Source organism: Saimiri boliviensis, chromosome 2, assembly GCF_048565385.1.
Source record: "Saimiri boliviensis isolate mSaiBol1 chromosome 2, mSaiBol1.pri, whole genome shotgun sequence".
In the NCBI taxonomy this organism is placed as follows: Eukaryota; Metazoa; Chordata; class Mammalia; order Primates; family Cebidae; genus Saimiri; species Saimiri boliviensis.
The window spans coordinates 39,387,443-39,402,096 of record NC_133450.1 but is presented as its reverse complement, the minus strand read 5'-3'; the positions used below and the strand labels follow the sequence as shown (position 1 = coordinate 39,402,096).

General features: G+C 43.3%; 1 long non-coding RNA gene across 2 annotated transcripts in view; it reads right to left on the bottom strand.

Annotated features, from left to right (window-relative positions):
* Positions 1-14,654, bottom strand: part of LOC141583525 (uncharacterized) — a 62,839-nt gene that overhangs the window by 22,654 nt on the left and 25,531 nt on the right. For both annotated transcript variants that reach the window (XR_012516166.1, XR_012516165.1), the window contains exon 2: positions 6,789-8,319. This is a non-coding gene — a long non-coding RNA (uncharacterized LOC141583525). The remainder of the gene's footprint in view (positions 1-6,788; positions 8,320-14,654) is intronic.

Below are 14,654 nucleotides of genomic sequence, written 5' to 3'. Positions count from 1 at the left end.
ACTGCAATGGCGTACTCTCACCTCACTGCAACTTCCACCTTCCATGTTCAAGCAATTCTCCTGCCCCAGCCTCCCAAACTGGGATTACAGGCATGCACCACCATGTCCAGCTAATTTTGTATTTTTAATAGAGATGGGGTTTCTCCATGTTGATCAGGCTGGTCTTGAACTCCAGACCTCAGGTGATCCACCCACCTTGGCCTCCCAAAGTGCTGGGATTACAGGTGCAAGCCACCATGTCCAGCTGGAAAAGCTGATCTTAAAATACATATGGAAAAACAAGGGACCCAAAATAGCCAGAATGGTCTTGAAAAAAATTTTAAAAAGTTAGACTTTTTCACAATTCCCCATTTCAAGACTTACTACAAAGCTACATTAAGCAAATCAGTGTGGTGCTAGCATAAAGAAGACATACAGACCAGTGAATAGAATTAGGCGCCCAAGGGCCGGGCACAGTGGCTCAAGCCTGTAATCCCAGCACTTTGGGAGGCCGAGGCGGGTGGATCACGAGGTCAAGAGATCGAGACCATTCTGGTCAAACATAGTGAAACCCTCTCTCTACTAAAAATACAAAATTTAGCTGGGCATGGTTGCACGTGCCTGTAATCCCAGCTACTCAGGAGGCTGAGGCAGGAGAATTGCCTGAACTCAGGAGGCGGAGGTTGCAGTGATCTGAGATTGCGCCATTGCACTCCAGCCTGGGTAACAAGAGCGAAACTCAGTCTCAAAAAAATAATAATAATTAAAAAAAAAAAGAATTAGGTGCCCAAAAATAAACCCATAAATTGATGGTCAATAGATTCTTGGCAAGAGTGCCAAGACAGTTCCACAGAGGTGCTAAGGACAACTGGATAGTTACATGAAAAATAATGAATGTGGACCCCTACCTCACATCATATATAAAAATTTGCCAAAAGAGGTCAAAGACATAAATGTAAGTGCTAAAACTATAAACCTTTTTTGTTTTTTAGACTGACTCTTGCTCTGTCACTCCAGCTGGAACACAGTGGTGCAATCTCGGCTCACTGGAACCTCCACCTTTTGGGTTCAAGCAATTCTCCTGCCTCAGCCTTCCAAGTAAATGGGACTTCAGGTGTGTACCACCATGCTCAGCTATGTTTTTGTTTTCATTTTTTTTTTTTAGACAGAGTCTCGTCTGTCACTCAGGCTGAATTGTAGTGGCATGATCTCAGCTTACTGAAACCTCTGTCTCCCGGGTTCAAGCAATTCTCTGCCTCCCAAGTAGTTGGAATTACAGGCATATGCTATCACACCCAGCTAATTTTTGTATTTTTAGTAGAGACAGGGTTTTACCATGTTAGCCAGGCTGGTCTCAGACTCCTGGCCTCAAGTTATCTTTTCATCTTGGCTTCCCAGAGTTCTGGGATTACAGGCATGCGCTACCATGCCCAGCCTAATTTTTGTAGTTTTAGTAGAGACAGGGTTTTGCTATTTTGGCCAGGCTGGTCTCAAACTCCTGGCCTCAAGTGATGCACCTGCCTTGGCCTCTCAAAGTGCTGGGATTATACGTGTGAGTCACCATGCCTGGCCAAAACTTTAACTTTTTTTTCTTTTTTTGAGACAGAGTCTTGCTCTGTCACCAGGCGCCAGGCTGGAGTGCAATGGTGCGATCTCAGCTCACTGCAACCTCCGCTTCCTGGGTTCAAGCAATTCTCCTGCCTCAGCCTCCCAAGTAGCTGGGATGTGCCACCATTGGATGTGCCACCATGCCCTGCTAATTTTTGTATTTTAGTATAGACAGGGTTTCATTGTATTGGCCAGGATGGTCTCGATCTCTTGATCTCATGATCCACCCTCCTCGGCCTAAAACTATAACTCTTAAAAGAAAATATAGGCATAAATCTTTCATGATCCTGGATTTGACAATAATTTCTCAGCGATGACACCAAATACAGACACACACACACACACACAGCCATCAAAATTAAAATTTTTTTCTTGAAATGACACTATTAGGAAAGTGAAAGGTTGACCTACCAATTGGGAGAAAATATTTACAAATCGTACACTTATTAAGGGTCCAGTATCCAGAAAATATAAAGAACATTTACAACTCAACGATAAAAAGACAACCCAAGCTTAAAAGGGACAATGAATATGAATAGATATTTCTACAAAGAAGATATACAGATGGCCAAGAAGCACATGAAAAGATGCTGAATGGGGTGGAGGCGGCGGTGGCGGGAAAAAAAAGAAAAAAGAAAAAAAAGAAAAGATGCTCAATGTATTAGTCTGTTCTTACACTTTTTTCCCCACCCGAATCTCATCCTGATATTCTTGCACTTCTATAAAGAAATGCTTTTCCATAGGCTGTTGCTGTTAAATGATGGTGAAAGAAAGAAATAAAGAAAGAAAAAAAGAAAGAAATAGAGAGAGAGAAAGAAAGGAAAGAAAGAAAGGCAGGCAGGCTTGCTTCAGACTAGGTAATTTACAAAGAAAAGAGGTTTAATTGGCTCATGGTTCCACAGGTTGTAAAGGAAGCATGGCTGGGGAAGCCTCAGGAAACTTACAATCATGACAAAAGGCAAAGTGGAAGCTGGCACATCTTATGTGGCAGAAGCAGAAGGGAGAGAGTGAGGTGAGAGGTGCTACACACTTTTCAATAACCAGATTTCATGAGAACTCACTCATGAGAACAGCATCAAAGGGGAAATCCATCCCCATGATCCAATCACCTCCCACCAGGCCCCAACACTGGGGATACACTTTGACGTGAGATTTGGGTGGGGACACAGACTCAAACCTTATCATTCTGCCACTTGGCCCTCCCAAATCTCATGTCCTTCTCACATTTCAAAATACAATCATGCCTTTCCAACAGTCCCCCAAAGTCCTGACTCATTCCAGCATTAACTCGAAAGCCCGAAATCTAAAGTCTAATCTGAGACAAGGCAAGTCCCTTCTGCCCATGAGCCTGTAAAAACAAAAACAAGCTAGTGACTTCTGGCTGACCATGGTGGCTCACGCTTGTAATACCAGCACTTTGGGAGGCTGAGGTGGGCAGATCATCTGAGGTCAGGAGTTTGAGATCAGCCTGGCCAACAAGGTTAAAACCCATCTCTACTAAAAATATAAAAATTAGCCATGCACAGTGGCACATGCCTGTAATCCCAACTATCTGGGACACTGAGGTGGAAGAATTGCTTGCACCTGGGAGACAGAGGTTGCAGTGAGCTGAGATTATGCCATTGCACTCCAGTCTGGGCAACTGGAGCAACACACCATCTCAATTTTAAAAAAAAAGGCCAGATGTGGTGGCTCACGCCTGTAATCCCAGCACTTTGGGAGGCCAGGGTGGGCGGATCACTTGTAGTCAGGAGCTCGAGACCAGCCTGGCCAATATGGTGAAACCCTTCCTCTACTAAAAACACAAAAATTAGCTGGGTGTGGTGGCAGACACCTGTAATCCCAGCTACTTGGGAGGCTGAGACAGAACTGTTGGAACCTAGGGTGGAGATTGCAGTGAGCTGAGATCGCGCCACTGCACTCCAGCCTGGGTGACAGAGTGAGACTCCATCTGAAACAAACAAACAAACAAAACAATTTAGTGAGTTGGATTCCAAGATATAATGGAAATACAGGCTTTGGGTAAATACTCTCATTCCAAAAGGGAGAAATTGGCCAAAAGAGAGGCTACAGGCCCGATGCAAGTTCAAAATCCACCAGGGCAGTCATTAAATCTTAAAGCTCCAAAATAATCTCCTTTGACTCTATGTCTCATGTGCAGTCCACTCTGATGCAAAGGTTGGGCAGCTCTGCCTCTGTGGCTCTGCAGGGCTCAGCTATCATGGCTGCTCTCAAGGGCTGTTGTTGAGGTCCTGTGGCTTTTCTAGGTGCACAGTGCAAATTGTCAGTGTAGCTACCATTCTGGAGTCTGGAGGATGGTGGCCCTCTTTTCACAGGTCCACTAGGCAGTGCCCCACTGGGGACTCTGTGTAGGGACTCCAACCCCACATTTCCCCTCTGCATTGCCCTACTAGAGGTTCTTCATGAGGGCTCTCCCTCTGCATCAGACTACTTCTGCCTGAACATCCAGGCTTTTCCATACATCTTCTAAAATCTAGGTGGAGGCTTCCAAGCTTCGACTTGTTTACTCAGCACGCCTGCAGATGTAAAACACGGAAGCCACCGAGGTTCATGGGATGCACCCTCTGAAGCAGCAGCCCAAGTACCTGGGGCCTTCTGAACCTCAGCTGGAGCAGCTGCACCTGAGGCTGTGCAGGGCAGCAGAGGCCTGGGCCTGGCCTTTGAAGCCATTCTTTCCTTCTAGGCTTGGGGGCCTGTGATGGGAATGGCGGGCTTCCAGGAAGGTCTCTGAAATGGCTTCAGGATACTCCCCTTCCTTTTAGTTATGCAAATTTCTGCCACATCCTTCAACTCCTCCTCTGAAAATGGGTTTTTCTTTTCTACAACATGGCCAGGCTGCCAATTTTCCAAACTTTTATGCTCTGCTTCCCTTTTAAATGTTCCCGTTTCAGATAATTTCCTTGTTCACACATGTGATAGGTTTTTAGAGGCAGTCAGATCACATCTGAAATGCTTTGCTGCTTAGAAATTTCTTCTGCCAGATACCCAAAATCACCTCTCTCAAATTAAAAGTTCCACAGATTTCTTACAGCAGGGGCAAAATGCTGCCAGGTTCTTTCCTAACACGTAACAAGAGTGACCTTTGCTCTAGTTTCCAACAAGTTCCTCATCTCCTTATGAGACCTCATCAGCCTGATCATCTTTGTCCATATCACTATCAGCATTTGGTCAAAAACATTCAACAAGTCTCTAGGAAGTTCTAACTTTCCCTCATCTTCCTGTCTTCTTCTGAGCCCTCCAAATTGTTCCAGTCTCTGCCTGTTACCCACTTCCAAAGGTGCTTCCACATTTTCAGGTATCTTTATCGCAATGCCCCACCTCCTGATACCTGTTTTCTATACTACTCCATTCTTGTACTGCTGTAAAAAAACTACTGGGAAATTCACAAAGAAAAAAGGTTTAATTGACTCACAGTTCTGCAGGCTGTACAGGTAGGATGGCTAGGCACGCCTCAGGAAACTTACAATCATGACAGAAGAAAAATGGGAAGCAGGCATGTCTTACATGGCCAGAGCAGGAGGAAGTGAGTGAGGTAGGAGGTGCTACACTCCCCCACTTTTTTTTGGGGGGGCAGAGTCTCACTCTGTTGCCCATGCTGGAGTGCAGTGGTGTGATCTCAATCACACAACTCACCGCAATCTCTACCTCCTGGGTTCAAGTAAATCTCTTGCCTCAGCCTCCCACGTAGCTGGGATTACAGGCACCTGCCACCAAACTCAGCTAATTTGTTTTGTATTTTTAGTAGAGACAGGGTTTCACCATGTTGGCCAGGCTGGTCTCAAACTCGTGACTTCAAGTGATCCACCTGCCTCAGCCTCCCAAAGTGCTGGAATTACAGGTGTGAGCCACCGCTCCTGGCTTGGTGCTACACACTTTTAAACAACCAGATATCATGATAATTCACTCACTATTACAAGAATAGGACCAAAGGGGAAATCCATTCCCATGATCCAATCACATCCCCCTAGGCCCCACCTCCAACACTGGGGATTACAATTTGACATGAGATTTGAATGGGGACACAGACTCAAACCAAATCACTCAACATCTTTTTTTTTTTTTTTTTTTTTTTTGAGACGGAGTTTCGCTCTTGTTACCCAGGCTGGAGTGCAATGGCACAATCTCGGCTCACCACCACTTCCGCCTCCTGGGTTCAAGCAATTCTCCTGCCTCAGCCTCCCGAGTAGCTGGGACTACAGGCACGCACCACCATGCCCGGCTAATTTTTGTATTTTTTTTAGTAGAGACGGGGTTTCACCTTGCTGACCAAGATGGTCTCGATCTCTTGACCTTGTGATCCACCCGCCTCGGCCTCCCAAAGTGCTGGGATTATAGGCGTGAGCCACCGCGCCCAGCCCATCACTCAATATCTTCTATCATTAAGGCAACACAAATTAAAGGCAAATGAGATACCACTTCATATCTACTAGAATTATATCAACAACTTTTTTTAAAAGCCAAACAGGCCTTTTTTTTTTTTAAATAGCCCTGTTGTTTTAAACAGGGGGTGGTTCACGCCTGTAATCGCAGCACTTTGGGAGGCCAAGGTGGGAAGATCACCTGAGGTCAGGAGTTTGAGAGCAGCCTGACCAACATGGAGAAACCCCATCTCTACTAAAAATACAAAATTAGCTGGGCGTGGTGGCACATGCCTGTAATCCCAGCTACTTTGGAGGCTGAGGCCAGAGAATCCCTTGAACCCAGGAGGCAGAGGCTGTGGTGAGCTGAGATCATGCCATTGCACTCCAGCCTACGCAACAAGAGAGAAACTCCATCTCAGAAAAAAAAAAAAAAAAAAAAAAAGCCAAACAATAGCAAGTGTTGGTGAAGATGTGGAGAAATTGTAACCCTCATGCATTACTGGTGGGAATGTAAAATGGTACACCTGCCTTGGAAACAGTCTCGCAATTTCTCAAAAATAACTTCAAAAGGTTAAATATAGATTTACTATATGACCGACCATTTTGCTTCTGAGGCACATACCTAAGAGAAAAAAAAATGTATGTTCATATAAAAGCTTGTACAAGAATGTTCATAGCAGCATTGCTCATAAAGCCAAAAAAAATGGAAACAACTCAAATGTTCATTAAGAGATAAATAAATGAACAAAATGTGGTATATTCATAAGATGGAATATTATTCAGCTATTAAAAATATGGGCTGGGCATGGTGACTCATACCTGTAATCCCAAAACTTTGGGAAGCTGAGGTGGGAGGATTGCTTGAGCCCAGGAGTTCAAGACCAGCCTGTGCAACATAGAGAGACCCTGTCCCTACAAAAAATAAAAAGAAAAAAATTAGTAGGGTATGGTGGTGTGTGCCTGTAGTTCCAGCTACTTGGGAGGTTGAGGTGGAAGGATCACTTAGCCCAACAGTTTGAGGCTACAGTGAACTAGGATCTTACCACTGCACTCCAACTTGGGCTACAGAGCAAGACCACGTCTCAAAGAAAAAAACAACAACCCAGATTGTGTCTGAAAAACAAAAAGAAATAAATGAAATATTGATTAATGCTGCAACATGGATGAACCTTGAAAGAAGCCAGGTAGACACCACACATTTTATGACTGTATTCATACGTCCAGAAGAGGCAAATGTCCAGAAAAGGCAAATCCATGGAGACAGAAGTAGATTAGTGGTAAATTGTCAGGAGATGAGGGAGGGTGAAATGGGGAATGACAGCCAATGGTCATGTGGTTTCATTTGGGTGTGATGAAATTGTTCTGAAATTAGATAGTGGTGATGATTGTACAACCATTGAATTGTACACATTAAATTGAATCTCGAGGTATGTAAGTTATATCTCAAATTGAATTTTTTCTTTTTTTTGAGACAGAGTCTTGCACTGTCGCCCAGGCTGGAGTGCAGTGGCACGATCTTGGCTCACTGCAACCTCCACCTCCTGGGTTAAAGTGATTCTCCTGCCTCATCCTCCTAAGTAGCTGAGATTACAGGTGCCCGCCACCACACCTGGCTAATTTTTTGTATTTTTAGTAGAGATGGGGTTTCATCACGTTGGTCAGGCTGGGGATTTTGTTTTTTGAGACAGAGTCACATACCTCCTGGATTCAAGTGATTCTCCTGCCTCAGCCTCCTCAGGAGAATAGCTGGGATTACAGGCACACACCACAAAACCCAGCTAATTTTTGTATTTTTAGTAGAGACAGGGTTTTGCCATGTTGGCAGGGCTGGTTTCAAACTCCTGACCTCAAGTGATCCACTAGCCCTGGCTTCCCAAAGTGCTGGGATTATAGGCATGAGCCACCATTGAGGTATTTAAGTTATACCTGAATACAAAATATTTCTTTAAAAATGTAATAATGTTGGGTCAGGTATTAAGTGATGTTCTACAGATTTAAATTCTGTGATCAATCAGGAGTATGGAGTTCATATGCTATTTGCAAGCTTACAACCAAAAACATGTTTGAAAACAAGCTGGAAAATTTCCTACCTTAGAACTAGGTGTTCTAGTTCTGTAACTCCTTCAGTTAAATCCCAGTTGCCTCTTTCAAGGCTCTGAATATTGGTGTTTCTCAAATACTTAATTCTGGTTAGAGAAGCAATAAGTTCCTGTAGGTCCTTGATATTATCTTTCAGGGACATTATCTGGAACGACTGTTGCACATTATTTTCTTTGTAAATTTCTAGCTCAGTCTTCAACTTTTGCAGTGAAGTTTCTTTTATGAAAAGTTTTTTCTGAAGATTTCTTAGCTAAGGAAGGGAAAGTTTTAAAATCATTTATAATTTTGTTTTTTAAAACTTCATGATGTTAAGTCACATTTAAGTTATACATTTATTAGTTTTGAGGCATGGTCTCAATCTGTTACCCAGTCTGGAGTACAGTGGCAATCACAGCTCACTGCAGCCTTGACCTCCCAGCCTCAGGTGATCCTCCCATCTCAGCCTCCCCCAGTGGATGGGACTACAGGCAGGTGTCACCACACCTGGCTAATTTTTTAAATGATTTTTTGTAGAGACGGGTTCTCACTATGTTGTCAGGCTGGTCTTGAACTCCTAAGCTCAAGAAATCCTCCTGCCTCAGCCTCCCATAGTGTTGGGATTATAGGCATGAGCCACCTTGCTCTGCTGCTATTAATGTTTTGTTTGTTTGTTTGTTTGTTTGTTTTGAGACAGGTGCCCAAGTTGGAGTACAGTGCTGTGACGTTGGCTCCCTGCAGCCTCTGGCTCCTGGGTTCAAGCAATTCTCATGCCTCTATAGATTGGGTTACAGGCATATGCCACCATACATGGCAAATTTTTGTATTTTTAGTAGAGATGGGGTTTAACCACGTTGGCCAGGCTGCTATCGAACTCCTGACCTTAAGTTATCCACCCAACTTGGCCTCCCAAAGTGCTGAATCACAGGTGTAAGCCACTGCACCCATCTTGCTATTAACTTTTTTTTTTTTTTTTTTGAGACGGAGTTTCGCTTTTGTTACCCAGGCTGGAGTGCAATGGCGCGATCTCGGCTCACCGCAACCTCCGCCTCCTGGGTTCAAGCAATTCTCCTGCCTCAGCCTCCTGAGTAGCTGGGATTACAGGCACGTGCCACCATGCCCAGCTAATTTTTTGTATCTTTAGTAGAGACGGGGTTTCACCATGTTGACCAGGATGGTCTCCATCTCTCGACCTTGTGATTCACCCGCCTCGGTCTCCCAAAGTGCTGGGATTACAGACAGGTTTGAGCCACCGTGCCCGGCTTAACTTTTAATTTGTTAGTTCAAAATTTTTAAGAGTCTGCATGTAATCTGGAGAACTAGTAAGAAAGTAGACAGTGGGGAGTGGGAAGTTGGGGAGGGATAACATGGGGAGAAATGCCAGATATAGGTGATAGGGAGGAAGGCAGCAGACCACATTGCCATGTATGTACCTATGCAACAATCCTGCATGTTCTTCACATGTACCCCAAAACCTAAAACTCAATAAAATGTAAAAAAGAGAGAGAGAGAGTTGAAAAAAACAAATCTGTGACACTGTAAAAGATTACCAGCTTAGCCGGGCGCGGTGGCTCAAGCCTGTAATCCCAGCACTTTGGGAGGCTGAGGCGGGTGGATCACGAGGTCAAGAGATCGAGACCATCCTGGTCAACACGGTGAAACCCCGTCTCTACTAAAAATACAAAAAATTAGCTGGGCATGGTGGCACGTGCCTGTAATCCCAGCTACTCAGGAGGCTGAGGCAGGAGAATTGCCTGAACCCAGGAGGCGGAGGTTGCGGTGAGCCGAGATCGCGCCATTGCACTCCAGCCTGGGTAACAAGAGCGAAACTCTGTCTCAAAAAAAAAAAAAAAAAAAAAAAAAAAAAAATTACCAGCTTGATAACCAGAAAAAGTTCAGAAACATTTTGTATTTGACAAAAAACTACATTAATTAGAAACTGTATTTCCTAGCAGCAAAGGCTGTTTGCAGACCAATCATTTTATCTATCTATCTATCTTTGAGACAGAATCTCACTCTGTTGCCCAGGCTGGAGTGAAGTGTCATGCTCTCAGCTCACTGCAACCTCTGCCTCCTGGGTTCAAGAAATTCTCCTGCCTCAGCTCCCCGAGCAGCTGAGATAACAGGTGCGCACCACTATGGCCGGCTAGTTTTTGTATTTTTAGTAGAGACAGTATTCCCAAAGTGCTGGATTATAGGTGTGAGCCACTGGGCCCAGCCAAGTACGTAACATTTTTGAACTCACATTTTAGAAATGGAAAAGAGATTAGAGGTTGTCAATAGTTGGAGGTGAGAAGGAAGTGGACGTGAATACAAAAGGGCTACCTGAAGGATATTTGAGATGTTAGAACTGTTCAGTATGTTCACTTGCTATATAGAACTTAACACACAAACACACAGTTGAGTACAAGCAAAACTGGGCAAATCTGAATAAACTCAGTGGATTGTATTAAAGTGAATATTCATGCTGTTACATTAGACTTTAATTTTGCAAAATGTTACCTTTGGGAGAAACGGAGCAAAGTACACAAGAGATACCTCTGAATTATTTTTTATAATTGCAGGTGAATCTACAATTATCTCAGTAAAAATTTCAATTAAAAATGAGAACAGGCTGGGTGCAGCGGCTCACACCTGTAATCCCAGCACTTTGGGAGGCTGAAGCGGGTTGACCAATATGGAGAAACCCTGTCTCTACCAAAAATACACATACACACACAAAATAGTCAGGTGTAGTGGCGTTCACCTACATTCTCAGTTACTTGGGAGGTTGAGGCAAGAGAACTGCTTGAACCTGGGAGGCAAAGGTTGCAGTGAGCTGAGATTGTGCCACTGCACTCCAACCTGGGAGACAGAGCAAAACTCCATCTGAAGAAAAAAAAAGGTAACAATAAGTTGTGAGGTATTTTTCTTCAGCTGAAAAATTTATATTGCTTCCATTAACTCCCTCCAGAACAGGCTACATCTGCCAGGTTTCTACTCTGTCTTATGACTACACCATGGTAAAGAAAACATATTTGCATAAACACAATCAAAACCCCTCACAATAAAAGTTTCTCAAACTAAGAAGTACCAGCAAAAGACTTTACATTTATCTTATTTATTTATTTTTGGGATGGAGTCTTGCTGTCGCCCAAGCTAGAGTACAGTGGTGCAATCTAAGTTCACTGCAACCTCTGCCTCCAGATTCAAGCAATCCTTGTGCCTCAACCTCCCAAGTAGCTGGGATTACAGTCATGTGCCAACACACTCAGTTAATTTTTTGTATTTTTAGTAGAGACAGGGTTTCTCCGTGTTGGTCAGGCTGGTCTCAAACTCCTGACCTCAAGTGATCCTCCTGCCTCAGCCTCCCGAAGTGTTGGGATTTCAGGCATGAGCCACCGTGCCTGGCCCATCAGTGACATTTTTTTTCTGGTACTTTTACTCATATTTTTGCCACTACAGCCCATCTAGTACTATGCAAGAGTTTTAGCTCAATATCATATTGCCCAAACTAAATGTCACAATCATCATCTGAATAGGTTAATGTTTATCCCCTCTATATCTGGCTTTCTCCAAATATAGCTCTCTTACACCTGTTCCTCCATTGTTGGGTAGAAACACACGATAATTTTTTTATAGCCCACAAAGAGGCATTTAATTATAACCAAAATTTTAAATGCATGCAGTGAAGGGAAAAACTGCTTTATCAACACAACTGCTTTCTTATGGCATTAAATAATAGGTTATTGGAAAGGAGAAAGATGACTCATGCTGAAGCTCGGGTATTCTATTGAAATCACTAAACTTTAAAAAAATGACTTCAGTCTGAGTGCAGTGGTTCATGCCTGTAATCCCAACACTTTGGGAGGCCAAGGTAGGCAGATCACCTGAGGTTGGGAGTTCAAGATAAGAGTGACCAACATGGAGAAACCCTGTCTTTAGGAGGTGGATGTTGCACAAGTGAGCTGAGATTGTGCCACTGTACTCCAGCCCAGGCAATAAGAGTAAAACTCTGTCTCGAACAAACAAACAAAAAGACTTCAACATAGGGAAACCATGTGATAACTGTCATTAATTTTTATTAAATTTGGAAAATTCCAATAGGAGCTATGGAAACTTTAAAAAATTATGCTACGTATTTCTTACTATTATTTTATTTATTAATTAATTTATTTTTTGAGAGAAGATCTTGTTTTGTTACCCAGGCTGGAGTGCAATGGCACGATCTCAGCTCACTGCAACCTCCATCCTCCCTGGCTCAAACCATCCCCCACCTCAGCCTCCTACTGAGTAGCTGGGACTACAGGTATGTGCCATCATCCAAGCTAATTTTTGTATTTTTGGTAGAGATTGTTTTGTGCCGTGTTTTACAGGCTGGCATCAAACTCCCGGCCTCAAGCAATCTGTCCACCTTGGCCTCCCAAAGTCCTGGGACTATAGGCATGAGCCACTGCACACAGCCTGGAATACTTTTTAATATCTATTCTATCTAAAACAAGTCAAAATGAGACCCTGTAGAGCCTTTGAGACATCTGCTTTGACAAACAGATTTAAAAAAACTGTGGCTCGCCAGGTGCGGTGGCTCAAGCCTGTAATCCCAGCACTTTGGGAGGCCGAGGCGGGTGGATCACGAGGTCAAGAGATCGAGACCATCCTGGTCAACATGGTGAAACCCCGTCTCTACTAAAAATACAAAAAATTAGCGGGGCATGGTGGCGCGTGCCTGTAATCCCAGCTACTCAGGAGGCTGAGGCAGGAGAATTGCCTGAGCCCAGGAGGCGGAGGTTGCGGTGAGCCGAGATCGCGCCATTGCACTCTGGCCTGGGTAACAAGAGCGAAACTCCATCTCAAAAAAAAAAAACAAAAAAAAAAAACAAAAAAAAAACCTGTGGCTCAAGCCTGTAATCCCAGTACTTTTGGAGGCCAAGGCTGGTGGATCACATAAGGTCAGGGGTTCGAAACCAGCTTGGCCAACATGGTGAAAACCCATCCCTACTAAAAATACAAAATTAGCTTGGGTGTGGTGGCACATGCCTGTAATCCCAGCTACTTGGGAGGCTGAGGCAGAAAAATCCCTTGAACCTCGGAGGCGAGGTTGCAGTGAGCCAAGTTTGTGCCTCAGCACTCCAGCCTGGGCAACAAAAGTGAAATAATTTTCTAAAAATTCTTACTTACCTGACAACAATTTGTAACAGCAGCCATAAGTAAATGCAGCACATCTAAAGAGACATAATTTCTAAGAGTATAGAAATCAAGAAAACATAAATAAAATGTCTAGGGAAATCTTAATTCACACCTAATAAAAACCTGATAGAAACTTGAACCATTAGAAGGGCATTGGTGAAAAATTTACCAGTGTTTGTTATATTTCAGTTACAAATCAATTCCCGTGCACAAAATGATTTTTTTAAAAATCTGCCTTCAGCATGTCAACATCAATTTTGTGTTTGTGCCACATCTGTGTTGGATAAAAATTAAGGAATTCTGGCCAGGCACAGTGGCTCATGCCTATAATCCTAGCACTTTGGGAGGCCAAGGTGGGTGGATCCCTTGAGGTTAGACATTCAAGACCAGCCTGGCCAACCTGGTGAAACTCCATCTCTACTAAAAATACAAAAATTAGCTGGGCATAGTGACGGGCACCTGAAATCCCAGCTATTTGGGAGGCTGAGGTAGGAGAATTGCTGGAACCTGGGAGGCAGAGGCTGCAGTGAGCTGGGATTGTGCCACTGCACTCCAGCCTGGGCGACAGAGTGAGACTTTGTCTCAAAAAAAAAAAAAAAAAAAAAAAAAATTAAAGAATTTGTACCTGTATTACAGTATCTCTTCCTATTGTGAAAAGGGCGTACAATGTTCTTCTAAATTCTAATTAGTAAAACTTGCAGTAAAAAAAGAACTGTATAATTCAAACAAACAAAAAAAAATTAATAACCTATCACTAGAAGTGTATAAATGGGACGGGTGTAGCAGCTCACACCTGTAATTCTAGTACTTTGGGAAGCTGTGGCAGGAAGATCCCCTGAGGCCAGGAGTTCAAGACTAGCCTGAGCAACAACAACAACAAAAAATTAGCCAGGCATGACTATAGTCTTGCACCTCAGCAAGGATCTCTTGAGCCCAGGTTTGAGTCTGCAGTGAGCCAAGATCAAAGACCACCCCACTGTACTCTAGCATGGGCAACAGAGCAAGACCCTGTCTCTTAAAAAGTTTTTTTTTTTCCTTTATTTTATTTTATTGTTTTAAGATGGGGTTTCACAATGATGGCCAGGCTGGTCTTGAACTCCTGACCTCAGGTGATCCACCCACCTTGGCCTCCCAAAGTGTTAGGATTACAGGCGTGAGCCACTGCGCCCAGCCTTAAAAAGTATTTTTTAATAAAAATTAATTAACTTAAAAAGAAAGTATATAAATGCATCACATGATGCTTAATGTACTAAAAAACAAAATATATTTTTCTAAATTTATCAGGCTTTGACCTGCATGTCAAATGAGAAAAAAAAAAAAAGAAATCTAAATTTATCAGGCTTTAGAAATAATTTTGTAACTACTAAGATACTAGGAACAAGGACTTATGCAAGAGAATACAAAATAGCTACTCTTGAAGTTTAAAAAAGAGACTACTTTGAA